At 36.2% G+C, this 22699-nt stretch overlaps 1 protein-coding gene across 3 annotated transcripts in view; it reads right to left on the bottom strand.

Annotated features, from left to right (window-relative positions):
• Nucleotides 1-22699, bottom strand: part of NRG3 (neuregulin 3) — a 395896-nt gene that overhangs the window by 37497 nt on the left and 335700 nt on the right. The gene's annotated exons all lie outside the window — the stretch shown is intronic.

Genomic DNA, 22699 nt, shown 5'->3' with positions numbered 1-22699 from the left:
ACGAAGGCTACTCTTCCTCCCTCCCCCAACTTAACATCCAGTCTGGACATAGGGGAAAAAAGTTACCTGGTTAACAGAGTTTGACAGCTAAAAATCTTTTCCTGGCATGATGGATGGCACGGCGGGTGGCATGACAGGTGGCACTGAGAGTGCCACAGGGAAGGGACAGGACCAATGGCACAGCAGTAACGACTCATGCAGCCAGCAGAAAATGGAGAGCAATGGAGTGGCACCACAGAACCCAACTGCAAAAACACACTGAAAAAAATCCCAGAGGGACATCTGGAGGTTTTTAAACCTTTGCAGCACTCTGCAAGTCTGCATAGTATAAAACTTCTTCATAGTACCATTGCTAGTACCTCATTACTGAACTAACAGCTAAAACTGAAAGCTACTGAATTAACAGCTAGAACCACCTGCCTTTTACTTACTAAAACCTCTCATCTAATAGATAAACCTTCATGATCTACCATCAAGTCTTACTCTTTATGTCACTTTTGTTTACTGAGAATCACAGCTCCAAGTAATTAATATTAATACCTCCAGTTTCTACTGTCAGTCCAAGAGATGCAAATTCAACCCTATAAATCAGGTCTTTCACCATGAGACCACTCAGTGACAGGATTAAGTCAGGCAGGCAAGGAGGGTATGCAAGATGCTGATAATTTAGTTTCCCAGCCAAACACCAAACAAGCAGACAGTCTGCACAGTGCCAGCTATCTTTGTGTTGACAACATTGCTCACTGTTCTCATATAATGGTTTTGAAACAGCTTAAAACTTAGGTAAAAAAATCCACATAACTCCAATACATTTCAAAGTCTGAATGTTACCTCTTGGTCTTCCATGGAACAAAGAAATTTGCAACATTTTCTGCATTGTACAGAAAAACACTTCTGGTCTTTCACAACACACAAATAGTTTCAAAGTATTAATTACAAAAGCATTAAGATTGGAAAATATTACAAATATAAAGTGATTTTTAAAATTAAATAACATTCTTTACAGAAGAAGTTAGAGTTTTTTTCAGTGGTTATGTTTCCATGTATATTCTTGCAGGCTATCAATTATTTGCCAGGTCCTAGACACCTCTTCTACACCATAGGTTTCCCACAGACACTATTATTCCCTTGCTCTCTCTGACAGAGTGTGTAAGATTTGAAATTCTACATGAGAGTCTTAAGTGGGGGGGGAAATGGTATACTATCTTGCTCCAGGATGATGACTCATCCCTTTTTCCTGTCTTAATTTTCGGCTGCTTCTTGGCACATCACTTCATCTTCCCTCTCTGATTGTGTTATCTTCCTCTCTTTTCCTTATTTTTTATTGTAAATCTTGTAGGCAAACACAGTTCTGCACTTTAAAAATGTCTTTGCTATCATCTTTTTCCCCCTTCATTAGCATGAAAAAATCTTCCAAAGCAAAACTTCTGTTCAGCATTCATTATTCTTGTAATATAGCCTTCTGTTTTTGCAAAGTCAATGTTCAACTGAGCATAAGTCTGTGCTCAGCTCTTCTGAGGCCCTGGTTCAACCACACTCCATGCTGGTAAATGGAGGAAGCAGAGGGAAGGACATTTAGACACAAGCTTCTTACTTGAGTTATTGCAGAGTGTATAATGGTTTCCTAAGATATACACATATATGTAGGGACTAATCCAAAGATCATTAAGTGCAATATGCATTGCATCAGATACACAGAAAAAAATTAGCATTAAGTGATTATGTAACTCCATAAAGACAGTTTCTGAGAGGTTTATGACATAAAAATATTATGGCTTTATTAAGCAATAGCAGTCTTTAATTCTGCCTTAGTAATTCCTTAGCTGATGAGAGCTGTTATTGCTAAGATCCTAAGCATCGCTAACATCTAATATAATAATGACTTAGTTTCCCAGCTGATATTTTATTTGATCTCAGAGCTTCCACTGCTGTTACCAGCAAAGCCCTGTCATTGGCCTTTCCCCACAGGTGAGGCTTATATAGTTTATATATTGCTCACTTGCTAGTATTGAACATTTCACCCAAATCTCAAGCTAACATCACAGCTAGCTGCCAAAGTGTATTTGATGATTATCATTGACACCCACATTGTCAGAAGCTCACAGTAACTCAAGCAATATTGTAAGTAAGTGCTATCTCTGTTTTGACTGCTGCTGTTTCAACCCGGGTGTTTTTATATGTGTGTGTACATATATATGTATATGTATATATAAATCTATATAATTTTTTTTTTACAAAAATAGAGTGTGAGCAGTGACGAGAGAACAATAGAAAATGTTAATTAAGAACTTGAAATATTTTTATTTTCTTTTTCTTACACTGAAACAGAAACATGGTGTTCTACCTAGGAAAGCTCTAGAGGGTGATGGCACAGAGGATAAGTACAAGGGCTTAGTCAGCTGCAGAAATACAAGGACACTGTGTTGCTGCTGAAGTACAAGAGTTTCTGAACAAGACTGAAGACTGCAGGCACAGGACTATGTATTTATGCATTACCTTCTTTTTTTCCAACTCCTTGACCTAGCTTTGCCTCACAAGCCAGTGACCAGGGATGGATGTGATGAGGAGAGAATGCCAGAGGAAGGTGAAAAAGTGTCCTTCACAGCATGTTATGTCAATCTGTTCCCCTTGAAGCCATCCACACTCAAAGCTCCCAGATATGTGGAGGATTAAGGGACCGTATACTTATGCACCCATGACTTGTTCTGCTGATTTCCCCTACCTACTCCATGAGCCAGTGGAAACTGGAGACAGAGATCTGGTTTGGTGTACACTGTCCCTCACATCTACAGGTGCAAATACTTCCCTGTCACCTTGCCACAAAATATTCCCATCAGCAAGGTCCATGTCGAATCATGTACATAATGACTGCAACACACAAGCCTAGGCTGGACTCTGTAAATGAAAGAAAACCAGACTACACTGGCAGAGAGAGAAAAGTAAATATGGTAAGCACCTACACTCTTGTTTAATCCTCCAGAGGCTTTTTCCCAAGACAAGGGATAATGCATCCAGTTGGTCATACTGAGCAATGGCAGATGCTTGAAGTCTACTAATGTGAGTAGCAACCTTAAGACATGACTAAGTCCTCAGCCCACAAAATGTCTAGCAGTGCACTCCCCACGCTTATCCACATTACAAGATCCACTTCCTGCATTTGGCAGGGGCTGCAGGTAGGCAGTGAGCTGCCAAAACCAAGTTTGCTCAAGTGCCAACATACATGTGAATGTGACTGCTGGGACTAGAACAGCACAAGCCTTACCACATTCCTTTGCTTCAGGAGGACTGAAGAAGATGCTGAAAATCTTTAGCAACTGACATATTGCATGACATCAGTAATGCATCCTAACTGTGTTCCCAGTTAAAAGAAAGATCTTAAAGTAGTTGAGAACACAGTTTTACTTATTTTTGTAACTTCTCTTCCTTCTGTCAGATATATACAAAAAGCAATATATAGTCCAATCTCTATGTATTAATAAATTCAATTGAGTTTTACACACATGTGCAAATCATAGCTCAAAGGGATGGAAGTGTATGCTTAAGGATAAGAATGTACATAAACACAAATACATTTTTTCCTAATAGATTTAAAAATTTCAAAATCCCTTACATATGCTGATTTTTTCAAGAGTGAAGCACACAAAGTGTCAGAAAAAAATCTATAAATCTGTCCAAAACCATACAGTGCAACATAACATCTTGTATTCTATAGAAGAAAAACAAATTAAATTCAGTAATAGCAAAAGTATTTTCAGAATGACACATGCAATGAATTTAAAGTTAAAAGTAACTTTGAAAAGTTACCCTGAGAACATTACTGAGAAGATAGAGACAGTGGTGCGTGGCAGGAGTACAATAGCAACCAGACAGTATTTGAAACAAGAGAGTTTCACACTGGATATGAGGAAAAACTGTTTCCCATGAGTACAGCTGCGTGGTGGAGCAGTCTGCCCAGCAAATCCATGCAGTGTCCATCCATGGAGGCTTCTGAGACCCAGCTGGTTGACTAGGGAGCTCCTGACATCTCTCCAAATTTGAATTATCTTATGACTCCATGAAAGGCAGCAGCTTTACATGGTCACTGTGTGGCAAGCTGAAGGACATACTACACCAAAGTCAATCATTTTGAAGTGAAGCCTGGCTGGGAGTACCAGTAATAAACATTTCTACAGAGTGCCTGGGTGGCTATTACAATTCAGGAGCTGTCATACATGATAGCAACGCTGACAGCACAGGGCAACTTTTAACGTTCTTTGTAACATCTCTGGTCATGACTTTTATCTATAAACTGCAAATGGAAACACTATGCCAGAAGTAAGCACTACCTCTGCTTCATCATGTTTTAGCATAAAGCTCACTTTGCCAAGTAGTCACTGCAAAGTGTTGTCTGACTCATGCTTTATATGACAGCCCTTTCTGTACCCTCAGCTTCACATCTTTTAAAAATATTCACATGATTTTCTGTGGCAGTCATGATGGACAGCTTATGACCATAGAGCCAAATGGGTGCTGAGCCTTGGACAAACATTGCTGAAACATTACAGCTCTGAGTATGGCTTAATGAAGAGACAAAGCAGACTTGGAGAGACTGAACACAACAACCCAAGCAAAGGCAGCTGAAGAGCATGCAATAACTTGGCCTTCTTGGGGCTGCCTGAGACTCGGTTTTCTGCCTGGGTGGGAGAAATTTTGAAGAGCTTGGATAGCACTGGGTGACAGAGGGTGGGCTGATGGAGAGGCAGGAGGTGACACAGCTGCATTGGATGGCACTAAAGCAAAAGGTGAAAGAACACAATAGAAGGGACTGCAGAAGATAGTGCTGCTTATGATCCCGATGCCATAGATGTGTGAGAGTTCATGGAGATGCCTTTACGATTGCAACTGAAATTCTACACAAGGAGGCTTCCTTGCTGGCCAACCTGCTGCCTGTGGCACTAAGTCGTTGTTCTCTCCCCTACATCTGAAGTTACTCATGTTTTAAAATTATATGCCTTCATATTTCCTAGCAACTTTAAATAGTTATGATTAATTCTTCTGTCACTAATTCAGGAAAAATCCAATGTGCAGCATGATCTAGAAGACAGCGAGGTAAAATCTCTGCACATCTTAACTGTCTTTGAGTTTTTCCGTTGCTGTCAGGTGTTGCTAAAGCCAAGGAAAATGCATTGTCTTTCCACATCGCTCTTCATATATCCTGTTTGACAACTCCTATCTGTTTTGCTTCTCTGAGCAGGGGTAGAAACATGATCGCTTCAGATGATCCTTCTTTACTTACCATCTTAATGGTACACATCTTATATCTACTCCAAGAAACAATCAGAAAACACACGATTCATCAAGTTGCCAACTTATTGCCATTATCAGTTACAGTTTTCACAATATTATTAGAGAATGCAGAGGTGGTATGCAAAAATGGTGGTTACGAGCTAAGAGAAATGAATTAAATAAATAGTCATTAAAAAACTAAGAATTTACAGATTCCTCAGTTGCTAATAATAAAGGAGACATCAAATCTCAGTTTAGATGTCTCTTCCTCTAAACCAGTTTTGTTTATATATGTTATATATAGCACAAATATAAATATATATGTCTATACTAAGTTAATAGCTGGGAACTAGATTCAAGAACCTGTCAGGCTGACATTCCTCAACCGCCAACACTTCTCACTTGAAACTTTTATTAAATCTTTCTGGGTATTGCCACCTTATTTAGACATATTTTTTAGTTAGAAACACTTAAAAAGTGTTTTGGATGGATTAATCTGGGAAATCCACCTGCTGGAACTCTTGTGCACAGTAAAGCAGTAATCACTAGGAAGTGTGGGACTGATTCTGGTCTACTTTGAAACAGGCAAGAAAACTTCACTGAAAATGTAGAGTCATAGTGGTGTAAATCCAGAATATGCCTGACCTCCCATTGCTACATGCTGGCTGGAACAAGATCTGTCATTCAGATGCGGGCTTTCCTCTTATATTTTGTCTCAAATTGTTCTTATTGAACAAAAAATTGACTTCCAGGTATTCTTAACTGGCACATGGAACATCAAACATTCTGATAATGCAGAATCAGACCTTAGAAAATACAGGTAAGAGAATCAACTACCAGCTACGTGTCCCAATTAAACAAAGCTTTAATTGATCATGCCTCTATTAGGTAATGCTAAATTTCAGCTCATTAAGAATACTTTCACAGAAGCAACTTCAGTATTTAAGAAAGCAGATATTTTCCCAGGCAAAGCCTTGTAAATCCTCTGCCTAGACCTTTTGAAAGGATTTAGAAATGCTCACCAGGATGGTCTCTGAATGTATCACATATTTATACTCATCTGTTTCCTGCTCCTTGTTTTGCTGTTGGTCATCACATAATGAAATTACATGTTGAGTAATGTCTTCACTAAAAAGTAGGTTTGGTAGTGGTTTTTTTTTTTGTTTGTTTGCTTTTTAAAAAAATTTTTATTTTTTAAAGATTAGGTTCTAGGTATTCAAAAAATCAGCCTAAATTTCCATAACCTTATGAGTCAAACTAGGTCCTGCAGAGTACTGTCACACTGATGATTTCTGACCTATGTTACTTAAATTCATAGAGAGAATCATAACTGACGTCTCCATCAAATGTTGTGGATGTCTTACAATTCATTGAGTCATTGAGGTCATCTGGGGGATGTTGAACTTCAGTATGTGACTGTGTCAAAGCGTATATTTTTGCTTCAGTGAATTCACAAGCATGAGCCAGTCAACAGGAAATAATTTAGTGGTAACTCTTGTACTATATGTGTAGCTTACTAACAGGTTTATCAGATTTTTTATGAAGTGTAGTAACTTTTAGTCTATGAACACTATAAAAATAATCCAGACTCTGAAGCTTGATGATTTTAGTCATCATGTAACATTGCACTTAAAGTAATAAAATATTACTTATATTTTTATAAATAAAACTCTTCTGTAAGAGCTGTTTACGTATTACTTCATATTGAAAAAAAAAAAAAAAATCTGTCAAATACTCACCACAAACCAGAAGTAGAAAAGGAAAATTGCAGATGCTTTCAAAATAATTTATCTGCAAAATTAATTTCCAAAAGTTTATAACTAACATCCAATATCACAAAGACATGTGAAAGTCTTCAGATATACGATCAAAATTTATCCTGGATCAAAACTCACCCTTCTACATTTCCTAGCTTAGCATTGGCTCACTATCAAAAAAATGATTCCTGAGTGTCTGGGAGAGGAAACAGAACAGCAAAATCATCCTCCTGAATGAGCCAAAACTCAGGATGTTTTGAAAGCCTGTAAGTTCTGCTGAATTCTATTGCTACCTTAACTATTTTGTTTAAGTGCTTGTGCCCTATGTATTACAATTATGTACAAATGCTAGGATTTTCTGCAAAGGCTTCCTCAACAGTTGAACATTCAAATCTTGCTAATTAATCTTTCATATAAAATGGGTTAAAATTGACAGAAAAAAATTGTGGCCAGCTAGGTACAAATGATATAAAGTCCTCTCCTATGAATAATGGAGCAGAAAAATCTGGAATAAAGAAAATCTCAAGGTTTAAACTCCTGTCTAGAGGCATTAGGTTTTGCATTTGCACTTTTTTTTTTTTTTTTTTTTTAATTACACTTCCAGAGCCTAAGAATGGAAATTTTAAAATAACCAATTAAGAAGAGTATGTAAGCATTCCTCTAATTTGGGGAATTAGCAAGTTTGGGAATGAAATTATTAATGACAAAGAGGAAGGCTTTGAAGAAAACCAGAAGACTTGATTTCTCAGAGCTTTCCCCGCACTTACTGGTCACTTCTCATGATGCTGCAAAGTGACAAACTTTTCTGCTTGCATGTTTGCAAATTCAGTAATTGGGTTGAATAATATGCATGTGACACACATTATATGGACATATATTAGCTTGTCTTTAAATAGGTTGGAGTGACAGAACACTGAGATAAACTTCAAGGTTTTTCCAGTAGGCTTTTGTAGGTTTACCTCTCTCTCTCTCTATATATATATACACACACACACAAATGCACATGCAGAGGTCTTTTTCTCTATTTGTTTCAGGTGCTCTTATATCTCTGCACTAAATCTCCTCTGGCAGTATGAGTCCATGGCTAATAATTTGACCAAGTTTAGATGACTGAAGCAAGTATCAATGATGAAAGCTCACCCCTAGTACAATCAAAGGAAGAAGTACATTTCCTAAGAAAAGTCAATAGCCCAAAAACCCATTAAGTTTTTTCAGTGGAACAAAGTATTTCACTCCGAGTTTTCTTTTGCATGTTCAGTGAGCTCATGTCATCAAATATTATGTTCTAGAGGTAATTTTTCATTCTTTTAGTTGAGTCAAGACAGACTGAAAACTATTATAATTTAAAAATCATAACAATAGTTAAAGTGTGAGTTGTCTTTTCTTCCTTACTTTTCCTAACATGAAAATCCTATGTGTTCCTGTGAAACAAATCACACATGTAAATCACATATATTTCACTGAAACAAACAAAATATATATTACCATGGTAAACAAAGTTTCCTACCTGTACCTACCATAGTGTTTCACATACTTCTGACATAGTACTATTGTTCAATACCTAGCTCTTAAACTTTGTGGAATATGCGAATAGACTCTGTATTTAAGGTGAAAACAAACATCCTTTAACATCTTAAAGTAAAAGCAGATGTTTCTCACTTTAGCACCCTATAACTAAAGAATAATAAAGAAAAAATATTTTACAGATTGTCTGAATTCTTATTTCTTCCTATCTGCCCTGCTTCCTGCCATTTCAGTACTACTTGGAAAGCCTCTCAGGTTTAGCAGAAACAAAGCAAAGAATGATGCCAGAAATGTCTCTTCAGAAAAAGAGACATTTCTTTTTCTAAATAAAATCCAAAGCATGCACTTTCTAACTAGTTCATGTACACATGTATTTTAAAGGCATGCATCGGTGCAACATGGTACTTACTCTATTTGGTTAACATTACACTTCTCTCCTAAATTATAAATGCCTTGAAGGCAGTTAAGTTTTGCAGGAACCCAGGAGATATAATCTGACTTTTTTAGTGTCTTTTAAGTCCTGTTATACTAAAATGTCCTTTCTACCTAGTTTACTAATCAAAAGACACCTTGCTTTAGCATTGATTACTGCTCTCCAAGTACCAACGCAACTCCCTCAGGAATAATGCAACATTTTATGTTGAAGTACTTTGCAAATTTTATTTGAATCTTTCTGTACAAGATCTTTGTCTACTGTTAAAATTACCAAACTTCTAACCAGATTTCTCATGACCTTATCTGCTTTTTATTTGTACAGAAAAAATAGTATGCTAATATCTTCTAACAGTTCAACTAATTCTAATTAATTATTTATAGCGATTTTTTTTTTATTTCTGGCAGAACAACAAGAATTCTACCTATTAGACCACAAAGATACTGCTCTTAAGGGAAACATTAACAAAATCTCATAGCTGAATCTGTGTGTATTTGTCTTTAATCCAAACCTCTGATTTCTGTGTAATAATCTATTGTCTCTTATTAAAAAAAAAAAAAAAAAAAGCAACTGCAACACCTTCTAATATGAGAAGTCAATTCTGAAGCTTCCGAAAAGCATTATCTATTTAGCTTCCTATTTAAGAAATCAATTAAATATTTTTGCTTGGTTTGCAACACAGCTGGATCATTCTGATAGAAAAGTCTCAGGACACAAGAACATTGCAAGAGCTACATATTCAACACGGCCCAGAAACTTTTTTATAAGTTTACAATTTGCTTTATTTACTATCAGCAATAAATTTTATTTACTATATATTTTTATTCAGTATCAACATTTTCACCCTAAATCATCCAGTTCATATTATCATTCCAGTGAAAAGCTCTGGTGGCTGAAGAACTATGTAATCTCATAGGATATATTCAATGAAAAGAAACAATGCCATCTGCTCCTCTCTAACGGGCACTAACTACTCTTTTCATACCATAAATCTGGATCCTATAGGGACACTCAGCAGTGCAACCAAATGTATATATATATATTTTTTTTTTTCAAAGCAGCATGAAATACAATGCTTTTCACGTATTCAAAAATATTCAGATATGAAATCGGGCAAGTGCCTTTTTATGTTAACCAAATAGCCTAATGTCAGCAATGGCTCTGCTATTTAGCAGCTCATAGAAGCTGCAACAAAGGAAGAGGAAAATATATATCTGAATAAATCCAATCCTAACAAATTTTAGCCATCAGCCAAATTGTACCCTGTTAAACTTTATCTACTGAAACATTTTAAGTCTATAGGAAACTATAAATAGCATCATTAAATATTTTTATAAAGATACATATAACATAATACCTACTGCTCACTGGACCAAAGAATACTCGAACATGTTCTAAAAAATATTCCTTTCCAGAGAAAACCACAGCATTGAAAGAAAAGTTTCAGAAATTTTTGACCATGTGACATAAGAGATATTATTAAGAAAATGATATTTTAGCTTAAATTGTGGCAAGTCTTAGAGGCAATAAAATATAAATATATTTAAGTTAACTGCCCATGGAGGTGAACTTTAGACAAATGCTACACTAGGGACATGAGGTTTTGTTGCTATTTCTGTGATGTTAACGTATTGATTCCAACTTTTTTTCACTAATGAGCAGTAATTACCTCTAATAAGCAAGTGAAGCTATTTGGGAGATGCAGATAATCAGTTTACTTGGATTGCACAGAATAGCTTTTCTTTCTGTCAATTGATGAAAAACAAGCCCCCAATACCAACCTATGATACTAATTGAAGACACAGAGTAAAAATTTAGTTCATGTATTTTACTGAAAATTGTACTTTACATATAATTAGAGATACTTGTTATCTCATATCCTAATTATTGTTAATTTAACAGTTATTGCACTGCATTCGGGTAAGATGTGCATCTCTTTCCTGTTTTTTTAATGCAAATGATCTTCCAAAATTGGATATTAATTTGTATGACCTTTTCAATATATTTTGAAGAGCAGGTTGATTAACTAAAATTGTCTCTAAATATTTGAGTAAAGGAAGAAGTGAATTAGCTTCAGTTCTACTAATCCCATTTTGTTTTCCCTGTGAATATCTACCACTTGCTTGCACAAACAATATTCTAGAACTGCAAGTAGTTGAAGTAAATTTAATTTGTTTTAATTTAAGTTCCTATGAGATGTACGTTTCATATGGTATATGATGGAATATGTTAAACATACTGTTTCCAAAAAAAAAACCAAAAAGCACAGAGATGCTGCAGGATCCCTTCTAGGAAGCTGAGAAGCAGCTGAGTTAACCACAGAAAGCCCATTCTTTGAAGAGGAATCCACATTCCCAGCCACCGGGACACTGAAAAGGAAAAAGTGCCCATATAAACCCCCGTGGCTACCAAAGAAATGAGTTAGAAAGAATTTGTGCTGCTACATACCCGTTCCTCTTCCATCTACTCTCTTCTTTGGCACTGAAGTAAAATTCACAGTGTGTCTCAATGCCTCCTCCCGTAATAGGTTTCCATATCCGCCAAGTGCAAGACTTAGTTTACTCCCCGTGCAGGTGAGTACTTTAATGACATGTGAGAATTTCCTCTGTACAGCATCCCAGGGACAAATGCCACTAGTGGCTCCAAGGCATATGTCCTACCAGTGATTCCCATCATCATACTGCTGCTCCATCTGAATACAGTTAGGAGGAACCCAGTTGGCAAGCAGAGAAATTTCAGTTCATAGTTTAGGGAGCACTACTTTATACTGAGGATTTCAGTTAAGTAGTACTGGACATTATTCAGTTAAGTTCAGTTCAGACATCATTCTGGCAGCATGATCAGTAGCATCCAATCAACCCAGTTCAGATATTTTAAGCACAAAGCACTGATTTATTTTTTTTTTCTTAAGAGCTAACTATTTGTAAAAATGGTAATACAATAGAGGAAGCAAGGATTTGAGATTAAAAGAAGAAAACACACAGACAAAGGTAATTACGTTCTACAAAATATTTGCTCAATCACTATTAATGTTAGTCTACAAACACTAATCACAGCCAGGGTTAACTCTTCAACTGAATGGCAGATGTTAGCACCTCTGATACAGGGAAAGGACTCAAGATAAATAATAAGTGAAAAACATGCATGCTCTCTTTTATGATACTTTTCAGTATTTGTGGGTAGCAAAATGTACATTAACTCTCACAATAATGGGCTTGATACAGGTCATAACAATATTTGAAACATCTGTGGAAGGAACAGTGACAAGAGTTAAAGAGCCAGAACCAATACACATGTAAGTTATTGTCCCAAGCTGGGACACTGTATTTTCAGTAAAAAAAAAAAAAAAAGAGCCCACCTCTCCTCCCCAGAAAATTTGAAATTTCAAGCTTCAGTCAAGGATTCAGAATTACTCCTTTTAACTGTTAAAATATATATTTATATTAAAGAAAAAAAATAAAATCAAACAACCTGGTGAAAGTATTTAGCCTAAATACTTATGATGAGTTTTTCCATGGAGCATAATGACTGCTTCAGCTGCATTTTGGTTTAAATTAAGTGGCTAATTTATGTTGTGCTTCTTTGTTAACTGCCGCTGATGGGCAGGCACAGCAGTATGAATGCAGAATGGCAGTAACATATTTTGCATGACATGATTATTCACCAGTAAATGAGTCAGGCAAATACTGCTTTCACTTACAGCTGTATTAAAGTGTCTGGCATGGGCATTTTTAGCAAATGCTGAGATGGTGGCTCCCAGTGTGATCTCTGATAGCATATGTTATGAATTGCAAAATTCAAATCAAAGAAGCTCTATTCAGCAGCAGAAACTCCAAATTATGCCAATAGGCTTTTAAAAAATAACATATCAATTTCCGTTCAAACAATTAAATCCTGCCAGATGCTATTTGGGTTCACTCCTTCCTTCACAAAACAAACTATTCTCCTTACTGTTTGCAAGGCTAAATAAAAGTAGCCTGAGCACATGTGTCTAAGCCACTGAGTATTTTCACAGGCAGATTGTTCCCACATATAGGTCAGACTCTCCCACACTGAATAAAAAAGAATAAGTGATAGGAAATAAAATATGAAGTCAACTGCGGGTACTACACCGGTTCCCAGTGATCAGATTAACAGATTCCTATGTAAAAATAACAAACCTGAGAGGAAAATATTGCATCCTTGCTCTTACTGGATCAGTCCTGATTTTTTAGTTTGAGGTTGAGAAAAATATACATCTGTGTGTTTGCAGTGTCAAAAACACATTATGTGAATAGCACCTAACAACTTGCACTTACTCTCTGGGGCATTGAACACAGCTGTATTGTGCTTAATGTCCTGGATCTCACTCTGGCTCCTACACACTACATAAAACAAATAAATAATTATAACGATCTAAAGCATTTGAGGAAATACGGCAATAAATTAGTCTCTCCATCTGAAGCTCAGTGGATATTTGCTGGGATGTATTTTGCATAGATAGGGCTTCAAGTTTAGAGAAAGCTGACTAGAAGATAAAAGGTTCTGATAACCTTCAAAGTTCTACTCTATCACTGAAAAATGAAAGTTTCCCACATATGTCTCCAGTGGATTAGCAACTGCGTTGTGTGCAAGCCCTCCCCATGGCTTTTCATTGTATTTCATAGTGACTTAAACCCTTTTCCTAATAAAAAAGACAATGCCAAGGGTAAGATTATTAAATACTCCAAAGTTAAGTTGATAACGGTTTAATTAAATGTTGCTCACTAACAACACTTCTGGCATAAGTCAGACAATAAAAGAGAAAAATGAATGCTGTAATTGCTTCTTTTGCTGCGTTTTCACAATCTTCTTGAGATGCTTTTCCCATGACATTGCTTTTCAGAAGATGAGGTTACATGACATGGATACTCAATTCAGTTTTACACTGAGCATGAAGGACTCATTTTGACTCTGGGTTTGGTATGTAGCAGCCCCTGCATGATCAGATTTTGTCTGCTGCTTTTTAATTAAAATAAGAGGGGCAGGTCCTCAAAGGAAGTTAGTGAGCATATCTCTGTTGAAGCGAGTATTTACCAAGCCTTCTCTCTATGTCAATAGGAAAATCTTCCTATCAAAGAAGGTTCATTTCACTTCTTCTAAGCCAGATTCTTTCACTTAATAAATGAACACTTCTGTGCTTATTTCTTTAGATGTTTCTTCCCTCCTTCACACTGCAAGCATTGCATACTTTGTGCTCTACATGCCACATAGCATGCTTTTATCCTACAAGTCACCCGTGATGGATAAGCAGGTAAATGGTTTCCCTAGTATCTCATCTATTATAACTTCTTCTACAGTGTTATGTTTCTGATACACTATATTCTTTCCATACATAAAACAACTCTGACTCAACATTGGCCTGGAAATTTTACTTTGATAAGTAGTTTGGGGTCAGTGCCTGACCATATTCTGTTGTTGAAACAGGCAAGTTAGAGACGTGTTTCCAAATGTACATAACATCAACTATTTTCTGTGGAAGACACAGAGAGGAGTGATTAATTTTAAATTTCCCCTTAAAACTGGACTGTTCTTATGGTTTGAATTATATAACACAATAATCTTTTATGTTCAAAACCCATATAGCCTTCTAGTAGATGTTCAGCATAATTGCCCATTAATAAAACCCAATAAATAATGATGATATACTTGGATTGTGTTAAAACTGAAGTACAAGGAGGTATATAAGAGTTTTACCTGGCCAAGCTGGAAATCTAAATAAAAGAATGCATCACGCCAGAGAAGTGAAAGAAGGAAAAAGATACGAGTTCTATTTCAGTAACAGAAATGCCTATACAAATATGCACAAGTAAGAAATACTATCAGATGAGAAGGGAAATCAATTAAATTCCAATATGAAACTTAGCAATGGTACATTTAACAAGTAGCGTACAGAGCCATGGTCTGCTCTAAATTAGACATTCCCATCTCACCTACAGAACAGCAAGAAAAAAGGATCCTTGTATTTGCAAAAGCAAAAACTTGCAAAAGTAGTTCAATGTACAATAGGTCACCATTCACACTAGAACAACCTTCGTCTCCTGATCATTCACGTAAAGGCACATTTTATTGATATTTCTGTGCAGATTGACACTGATTTTCTGACTTAGAAGCAGACTGGCTATAACACTTACTGAATTTTTTCCTAAGCAAAACTCTTGTCTTCATTTTCGCCATGAGAGCCTTCAGTCCCAGGCATTGCTTTGAGGGTAACAACAGGAAGCAAACCCTTTTCCCCTACAATGACAGAGTCATAATGTTTCACAGGATCACTGCTGCCTTTTCCAGCTGAGTACACTGCTTCCTGACCAACACTGAAGCAGTTTCTCCTTGATTTCTTGAAAAGTGCTGGACTTTCCCCTCTGATTTTAACTTTACCTTTCCTGCCTACATCAGCTTCTGTCTTAATCGATTTGGTGTACAAACATGGGTAAACAGGAGGGATTACAGCATTTTATGAGCCTGATTCATCGTGCTCCACGCTGAGCAAACAACCCTGGGAAGTAATCCAGCAGACAAGGGCATTTTTCAGACACTACTTGTCTCCTCCCTAGAAAGCAACAACTTAGCAGTAGGTGCAGAAAGGCACAGCAGCATAGACAAGGGCTTGGACATAGTATTTTCGATGACAGAACATCATTTCTTCACTGTATCCAGAACAAATGCTCCATCCTCCACCAGCGTAAAAGGAAGCTCTCTTGTCAGGTGCAACGCTAAAAGATGTGAATGCCAGGTTACATAAACAAATAGCAATTACGTTACTTCTTGGAAATTAATCTTATTCAAAGTGTAGGTTAGAACTTATTGTGCTACCTGGGATACAAAAATATGGTTTTGATATTTTTTTAATCACTTATATTAATTTCAGATACAATTCAGTCAACTTGTAAATGAGAGCACATGTTATCTGAAATTGCTTTTGCTCACTAACTATACAAACAGTTTCAAATCAGTTTGCAACCATGCACTTTCTCATACTGTACAACAGAAACCTCACATTTATATCCAGGAACACAGGAGAACCAAATTCTTGAAAAAGAGATTGATCTCCTCCTGACAAAAAAAGTAAAACTGTGATCAAATCTCTTTATCAGAAGAAAGATGTAATGAAGCATCTTATGCCAAGCATTTTAGTAATACTAGTCATATTTGCTATGTAAATATTCACTAAAACACAAAGATGAGTAAAATACAGAAGTAGAAATACTATCTAAAAGAGATTTTAAGTATTTTAAAAGTCATTAAAATTCTCTTAGAGTTAATAGCTTGAAATATACAATACAGTTAAAGCAATTTAAATATAGACAATATTAGAAAGGAAACATTGTAAGAGTAATCAAAAAGAACCTAACACTGGGGCATGAGTCAGTCCTGAATGTTAATCCACCCTTCATGATTATGCTCCTGATTCAGGCTACTGCAAATGTATATGTCTATTAAGAAAAGCACTGGAATAGAGTCTGGATTTGCTTAAAGCTAGGCCTGTGTTTTAAATATTTTTCAAGCTTATTTTGATGTCATTCTCTAAAATTTATAACTCTTTTACTAAAGCTTTTTGAAGATGAGACTGCATTGTTGAAGCTGTTCCAAACAGTTTCTAATTTTGTTGTGCTAGACCCAAAAGATCTTTATAGAATATGGATAAACAGATGGTGAATCCTACTCTTCCTGGTACTCCTGTGACTGAATTCTGTTAAATGGTCTTGTATCAGGAATCACAGCAGAATACATACTCTATTTCTGTAAACTGACTGTCAAGATTGTTAAACTGCTTTGCTCATACCTCATGGCCAGTTTGTAGCCATGAGAAATCTCAACATTTCCAGTTAATTCTTTACCTGTTTGCCTAAATACCAAATCTAACCTGAAATCAGGTACTAGGTGAGGAATTCTTTAACGACATGAACAAAGACATCTAAAATAGAGTAAGTTCCTAACTTTTCAGTTCTGATGTTCTAACCTAAAACAATGACCTGCAGCTCATTAGTTTTATAGCCTGCTTTTGCATAAAGCTGCTAAGATATTATACTGTAGGTCTGGATAATTACAAAGCCACAGAGGGAGTTTTACTGTAGAAGTATATTACATACTCTTTCTAGTAGTAAAATGGCAGAAATAAATGAGGACTAATATAGTTTTAACAAGATGAGAAAAGAACTATAAAAACTAAGACTAAACATTTATTTTATCTAGCAAAAGTACAATACTCTAAATAAGCAGAGAATTAAGTAACAATAAGCAAGTATTTGACTCGAACATAAAGTATCAAATAGTAGAAAATGCATAATTCCAGAATATTTCTACACAAATGATAAATTAGATATTTTAACTAGATATAAGGAAAATCTTACCATTAGGCCAGTCAAACATTGGAACAGGTTGCCTAGAGAAGTCACGCACTCCCCATTTTTTAAAGACTAAGTGGGATAAAGCAGCCTGGTGGCACCTGAGCTGACCCTGCTTTGAGCATCAGGTTAGACTAGAGACCTTCAAGTCTTTGGGTTCCACCATTAATTATTCAGTGGTTCTGTGACTTCCATTCTAATACACTTTTTAAGTAAACAGAAAAAATCACAGGCACACCAAATAACACCCTAGAGGGCAGAAGTTTCAGACAAGTGGGGAACAGGAAAAAAAAAAAAAAAAAGACACGGGATGAAAACAGGTGGTATAAACCGAAAGAAAATATTTTTTAATTACCACCTTGTTAAACCTAAAAGGCAATAGACGTTAAGTAATGTTCTCAAGTAACATATTAAGAACTAGAGAAAAAAAATTTGTATTCTAGTAACTAATATTTAATAACTACTAAATAGTATATTATAGATCAGGAGCCATTTAAAGCATCGCACAGGGAGGTTAGTCCATAAAGACAGAGATAGCAAAGAGGGAAGGGGTACTCTAAATCAGGGGTGTCAAACTCATTTTTCACCAAGGACCACATCAGCCTCGCCCTTTGATGGCAACTGTAAAGCTGATGTGTCCCCCAGTGAAAATGAGTTTGACAACCCTGCTAGGAATTATTTTAATAAGTATGTAGCTCCTCACACTGCAGTACTCCGTGCAAATAACTAAAAGACAGTTGAGACCTTGGAGATCAACATGAGGTCAGCAAAAGGAACACTGAAAAAACTGAAGGCTAGCATTTATTATTTAAATACAAAAGAGGTTTTAAGCTCTAACATAAAAGAAATAAAATCAGTTCTGAATAATAGATGGAGGCGTTCATGTATGGACTTATGAATAATTCAGAAAATTTAACAGTACAGACTTGTGGTAAGAAAAATTAAAGACAACTTGAACAGCAGAAGTAGTATATTTACCAATGATCTCGATTAAGGGATTGAGTGCAACCTTAGTAAGTTTGCAGATGACACCAAGTTGGATGAGAGTGTTGATCTGCTAGAGGGTAGGAAGGTTCTCTAGAGGGATCTGGACCGATGGACTGAGGCCAACTATATGACGTTTAACGAAGCCGAGAGCTGGGTCCTGCACTTGAGTCACAACAACCCCATGCGACGCTACAGAGCTGGAAAGCTGCCTGGTGGAAAAGGATCTGGGGGTATTGTTTGACAGTTGGCTGAACATGAGCCAACAGTGTGTGCAGGTGGCCAAAAAGGCCAACAGCATCCTGGCTTGTATCAGAAATAATGTGGCCAGCAGGACTAGGGAAGTGATCATGCCCCTGTACTCGGTGCTGGTGAAGCCCCTGAAAGGAGATTGTAGCACAGAGGGTGTCGATCTCTTTTCCAAAATACCAAGTGATAGGACAAGGAAATGGCCACAAGTCACAACAGGGGAGGTTTAGATCAGATATGAGATGAAATTTCTTCACAGAAAGGGTTGTGAAGCACTGGAACAGGCTGCTCAGGGAAGTGGCTGAGTCACCATCCCTGGAGGAATTTAAAAGACTTGTAGATGTGGTGCTTAGGGACATGGTTTAGAGGTGGACTTGGCAGTGCTAGGTCAAGGGGTGGACTTGATCTCAAAGGCCTTTTCCAACCTGTACAATTCTATGATTCTATAATAGAGATACCAAAATAATCAGAGAATAAGTGATGGCTGCAAACAGAAGTGTTCCAAACAATGAAAAGGAAAAACACCTAAAAGAAGTATCTAAAAAGCTATTCTCTCAAGAACAGTGACACAAGAATAATGACTGTGAGGGACAACAAGGGATGGATTCCTTCGAACAGCAGAACATTTGCAAGCAGGGCTATTGGCACAGCTGTGCTATCAACAAAAGCATCAATATGTTTTAGAAAACTGAGAGCAAAAAAAGAGATGAAGGTTATCAAAGAGATTGAGCAAGCAATAAAGACAACAAAAGGATGAATGAAATGACTGATGGTACAAACCTTGATATCATAAAGAATAAGGAGTATAGAATGGGAGAAAACAGTAATGTAACATCATGGGATGTATTTTATGATAAGATAATTTGAAGATCAGTGAATCATATACTCGTATTTTCATGAATTTTTATTAGCATACTTCATTGAGAGAAGAAAGTCTACAAATTTAAATTGAAGCTTTAAATTTATACAAGAATTAGGGAAACTGAGCACATTTTGGGGACAGGGTGATGGGGCAGGGAACAGGCTCCTTAAAAAGTAAACTGTTTCCCCACGACATTCTTCACAGTACCAAAAAAAGTAACAGATTGTGTCCTCATTTTTGCTGCATGGGTGAGATGGTAAACTAGCATCACCAGAATCCAGGAACACAGGCTAGACGTGCAGCAAGTTATTCAGAGCACATTTCAATCCTAAATTCACAAGGTAGTTTGTCACAATAAAATTTACAGGTGCAAACTGAAAGGTGATTCTGAATTTTCTTTGCACAAGAATTGTTAGACCCTCACTGCACATGAATGAGCAGACTGAACAGGATGATTACTGAGCTGATTCATGGCCTACAGATGCTAAATTTAATCCATAAAGGTATTGAGGCAATGAAACAATAAAAAGGGCTGATACATGAATATTACCAAGTTCTAAAAGATATAGGAAAAATTACAAATCACTTGAAAAAGCAAGCCAACAACATTATATTACTCATCCCTTGAGCAGAACGCCTGCCATAAAATTTGAAAAAAGCAGCACTGATGACAAGGCATGCATTTTAATTGTCTTCCAGATGTCCTCTATCCACACTGATTGCACCACAGTCCATTAAGAGACTTTGACTCAATGCTGAGAAGTAGGATATCGGTCTTCCAGTGTGGCTCTCACAAATCACTAGTTGTATTCAAGAAACCATTACTAAGGTATAGTCTTTCCATACTTTTGTTGAGGTTTTCATGAGATAATCTAGTCTTATTTGTGCAAAATCTTTAATAGAACGTGTAGCTTAAAATAAGTAATCTTGGGAAAAACACATGAATAACTATTTAACTTCAAGGAAACAGTGTAAATTAAGAAAAATACACCCACCTTTTCTCTCCAGTTCACCCTTAAGTCACTACCTTGAATAAATTAATTTAGAACAGCTTGATTTTTTTTCTATAGGATTTTTATAGGATTCACTCACCTTTTCCCACTAAGGGTCAGCCATCTTATTTCAAGACACTACTAACCGAAAGAATGAGATGCACTGGTACTACCTTACCTTGAAAAAGAGACTCTCCATCAGGCAAGAGAAACTTTAAAAGCACACTAGAGAGATTTACAAGGAAGAAAAAAAAAAAAAAAGACTGAAATAAAATGTTTACTTGTTTTGGTGATTTTGTCTTCATCAGTCATTAAATTAACAGTTAACTAATGACACTTTCTTGTTTTTGTCATAAACACATTACCCGAAGTACAGAAGCATAAAGAAACTTCATGCAGGAAAATTAGCAGGAGTCACAGTGCTATTCTCACTGAGGCAGGTGATTAATTTGGATTTAATAAAGACTTATGTTTTATGGTATACATTCTAACAATGCACTGCATGCAATTATTTATGGCTCAACATTTTTGGAGGCCATCGTACATTGTAATGTACAAAACTAGAAAATTTCCAGCACAGCTGGCTTTATATTCAGTGCATAGACTCTACCTTACAGACTCAAAAGAAAAAAGTGTCACAAAAGACATCTAAACCTGTCTCATCAGAAGCAAATCACCCTTATCCTGAAAAAAAAAAAAATTAAATTAGTTGAATGAGAGTAACGAGCAGAGTGTAGAACAAATACAGAAAATGAAGTAGCTGGTATTTTTTTAATATCCCATGCAAGTGTATATTATAATGACAAATAGGTTTGTGTTTTTTTTTTTTTCTTTTCTAAAGCTGATTAACTGTATTAACACTGCTGTATACATTTTCTGAGCATTCATATTTTATGAGCTGGGCAAGCTAGTGTATACTGCAACTCCCATTTTTCAAATGCTGTATCACTTCTGAATATAGGAGGAGGACATTACAATTATAAATGAGTAAAACTTCAGTGTGTATGTGTCATACTTTCCATTAAAACTAAACAGAGCAGTTGTGATACAACTGATCTTAGTTCCTCCTGTAAACAGCAACACACACTCACACAAATAGAGTACGTTACATTTATCAGTAAATTTACAAAGCTAATAGAAAAGTAAAGTCTGCAGATGTATAGAAAAAAGAAAAGAAGGAAGTGGGTATAAAAGAGAAAAGGTAGGGAGAAGAAGAATGAAATTTCAAAGAGGAAAGGAAGATACTAATAGAATTTCACAATTATACAAAATTACTTATACATGCTAGGTTTTGTAACTACTGTTGAGGGATGTATCAGTTTTTTCAGTTCTAGGTGAGTTGGAACTCATCAGGAAAAGGACAAGGTCAGTTCATATGTGAATCCAGTCACATACTTGTTCTTGATTTCAAGTTCTGTAGATTATATTAGAAATAATAGAAATTATATTGTGATATCCATTGACTTCCATGTGTTTTAGTCAGAAATCACGAGAAAGACGAAAATAACTCCTAAGTTCAACACTGCAATTCTCAAAATTTCCAGTCAACTAATACCCTGAAAACACCTGAAGTTTTTGTAGGCATCAATTTTAAATATTCTTGGCTAACACAAAGATATCTAAGGCTGTACAGCACAAAAGAACATGGTGCTTGTCCCACATCACAGCAGACTGGCAAGAAGGCATCAAACTCAGGTGCCCACCACACACGACGGAGCATCAGGCTCAGCCCAGGCAGCGTTTGGCATGCAGTATGACAGTTCTTCAGTCGATTATGCTCCATGACTTATCTCATGACTTAAAAGCCTGTACTTTTGAAGACCCAGGTCATTTATTTCAATGACGGAAACAACTTACAGTCCTAGCCATTAACAGCAATGTGTGGGGAAACTACTAACAGAAGTATTAATGCAACAGAAATATTAATAGCAAATAAACCGCTTTTCTCTCACTTCTGTCTTCTCTACAAACTAATTCATTTTGTCTAGCTCTTCTCTATCTGCTATGTTGAGCTGATTTTTTTTTTTTTTTATTTCACTGTCGAATAGTGAAGACCATAAATTGTTTCAGCTAAGTCAGCTGAGAACTTCAATAGTGTCACATTTTATGCTCCTCCAATAACAGGTTATTATTTTATGTTTCCATTTTGATTTTGCTTTCTATCTGAATGTGAAATGCTAAATTACCAAAAGACCTGAAAGAATAACCATAGAGTAATACTATATTACAATAGAGATTACTTGCTAATATAGGCATGGAGTAGTACATCA

Source organism: Patagioenas fasciata, chromosome 8, assembly GCF_037038585.1.
Source record: "Patagioenas fasciata isolate bPatFas1 chromosome 8, bPatFas1.hap1, whole genome shotgun sequence".
NCBI classification, from domain to species: domain Eukaryota; kingdom Metazoa; phylum Chordata; class Aves; order Columbiformes; family Columbidae; genus Patagioenas; species Patagioenas fasciata.
The sequence above is the reverse complement of the archived record's forward strand: the minus strand, read 5'-3'. Positions and strand labels throughout refer to the sequence as shown.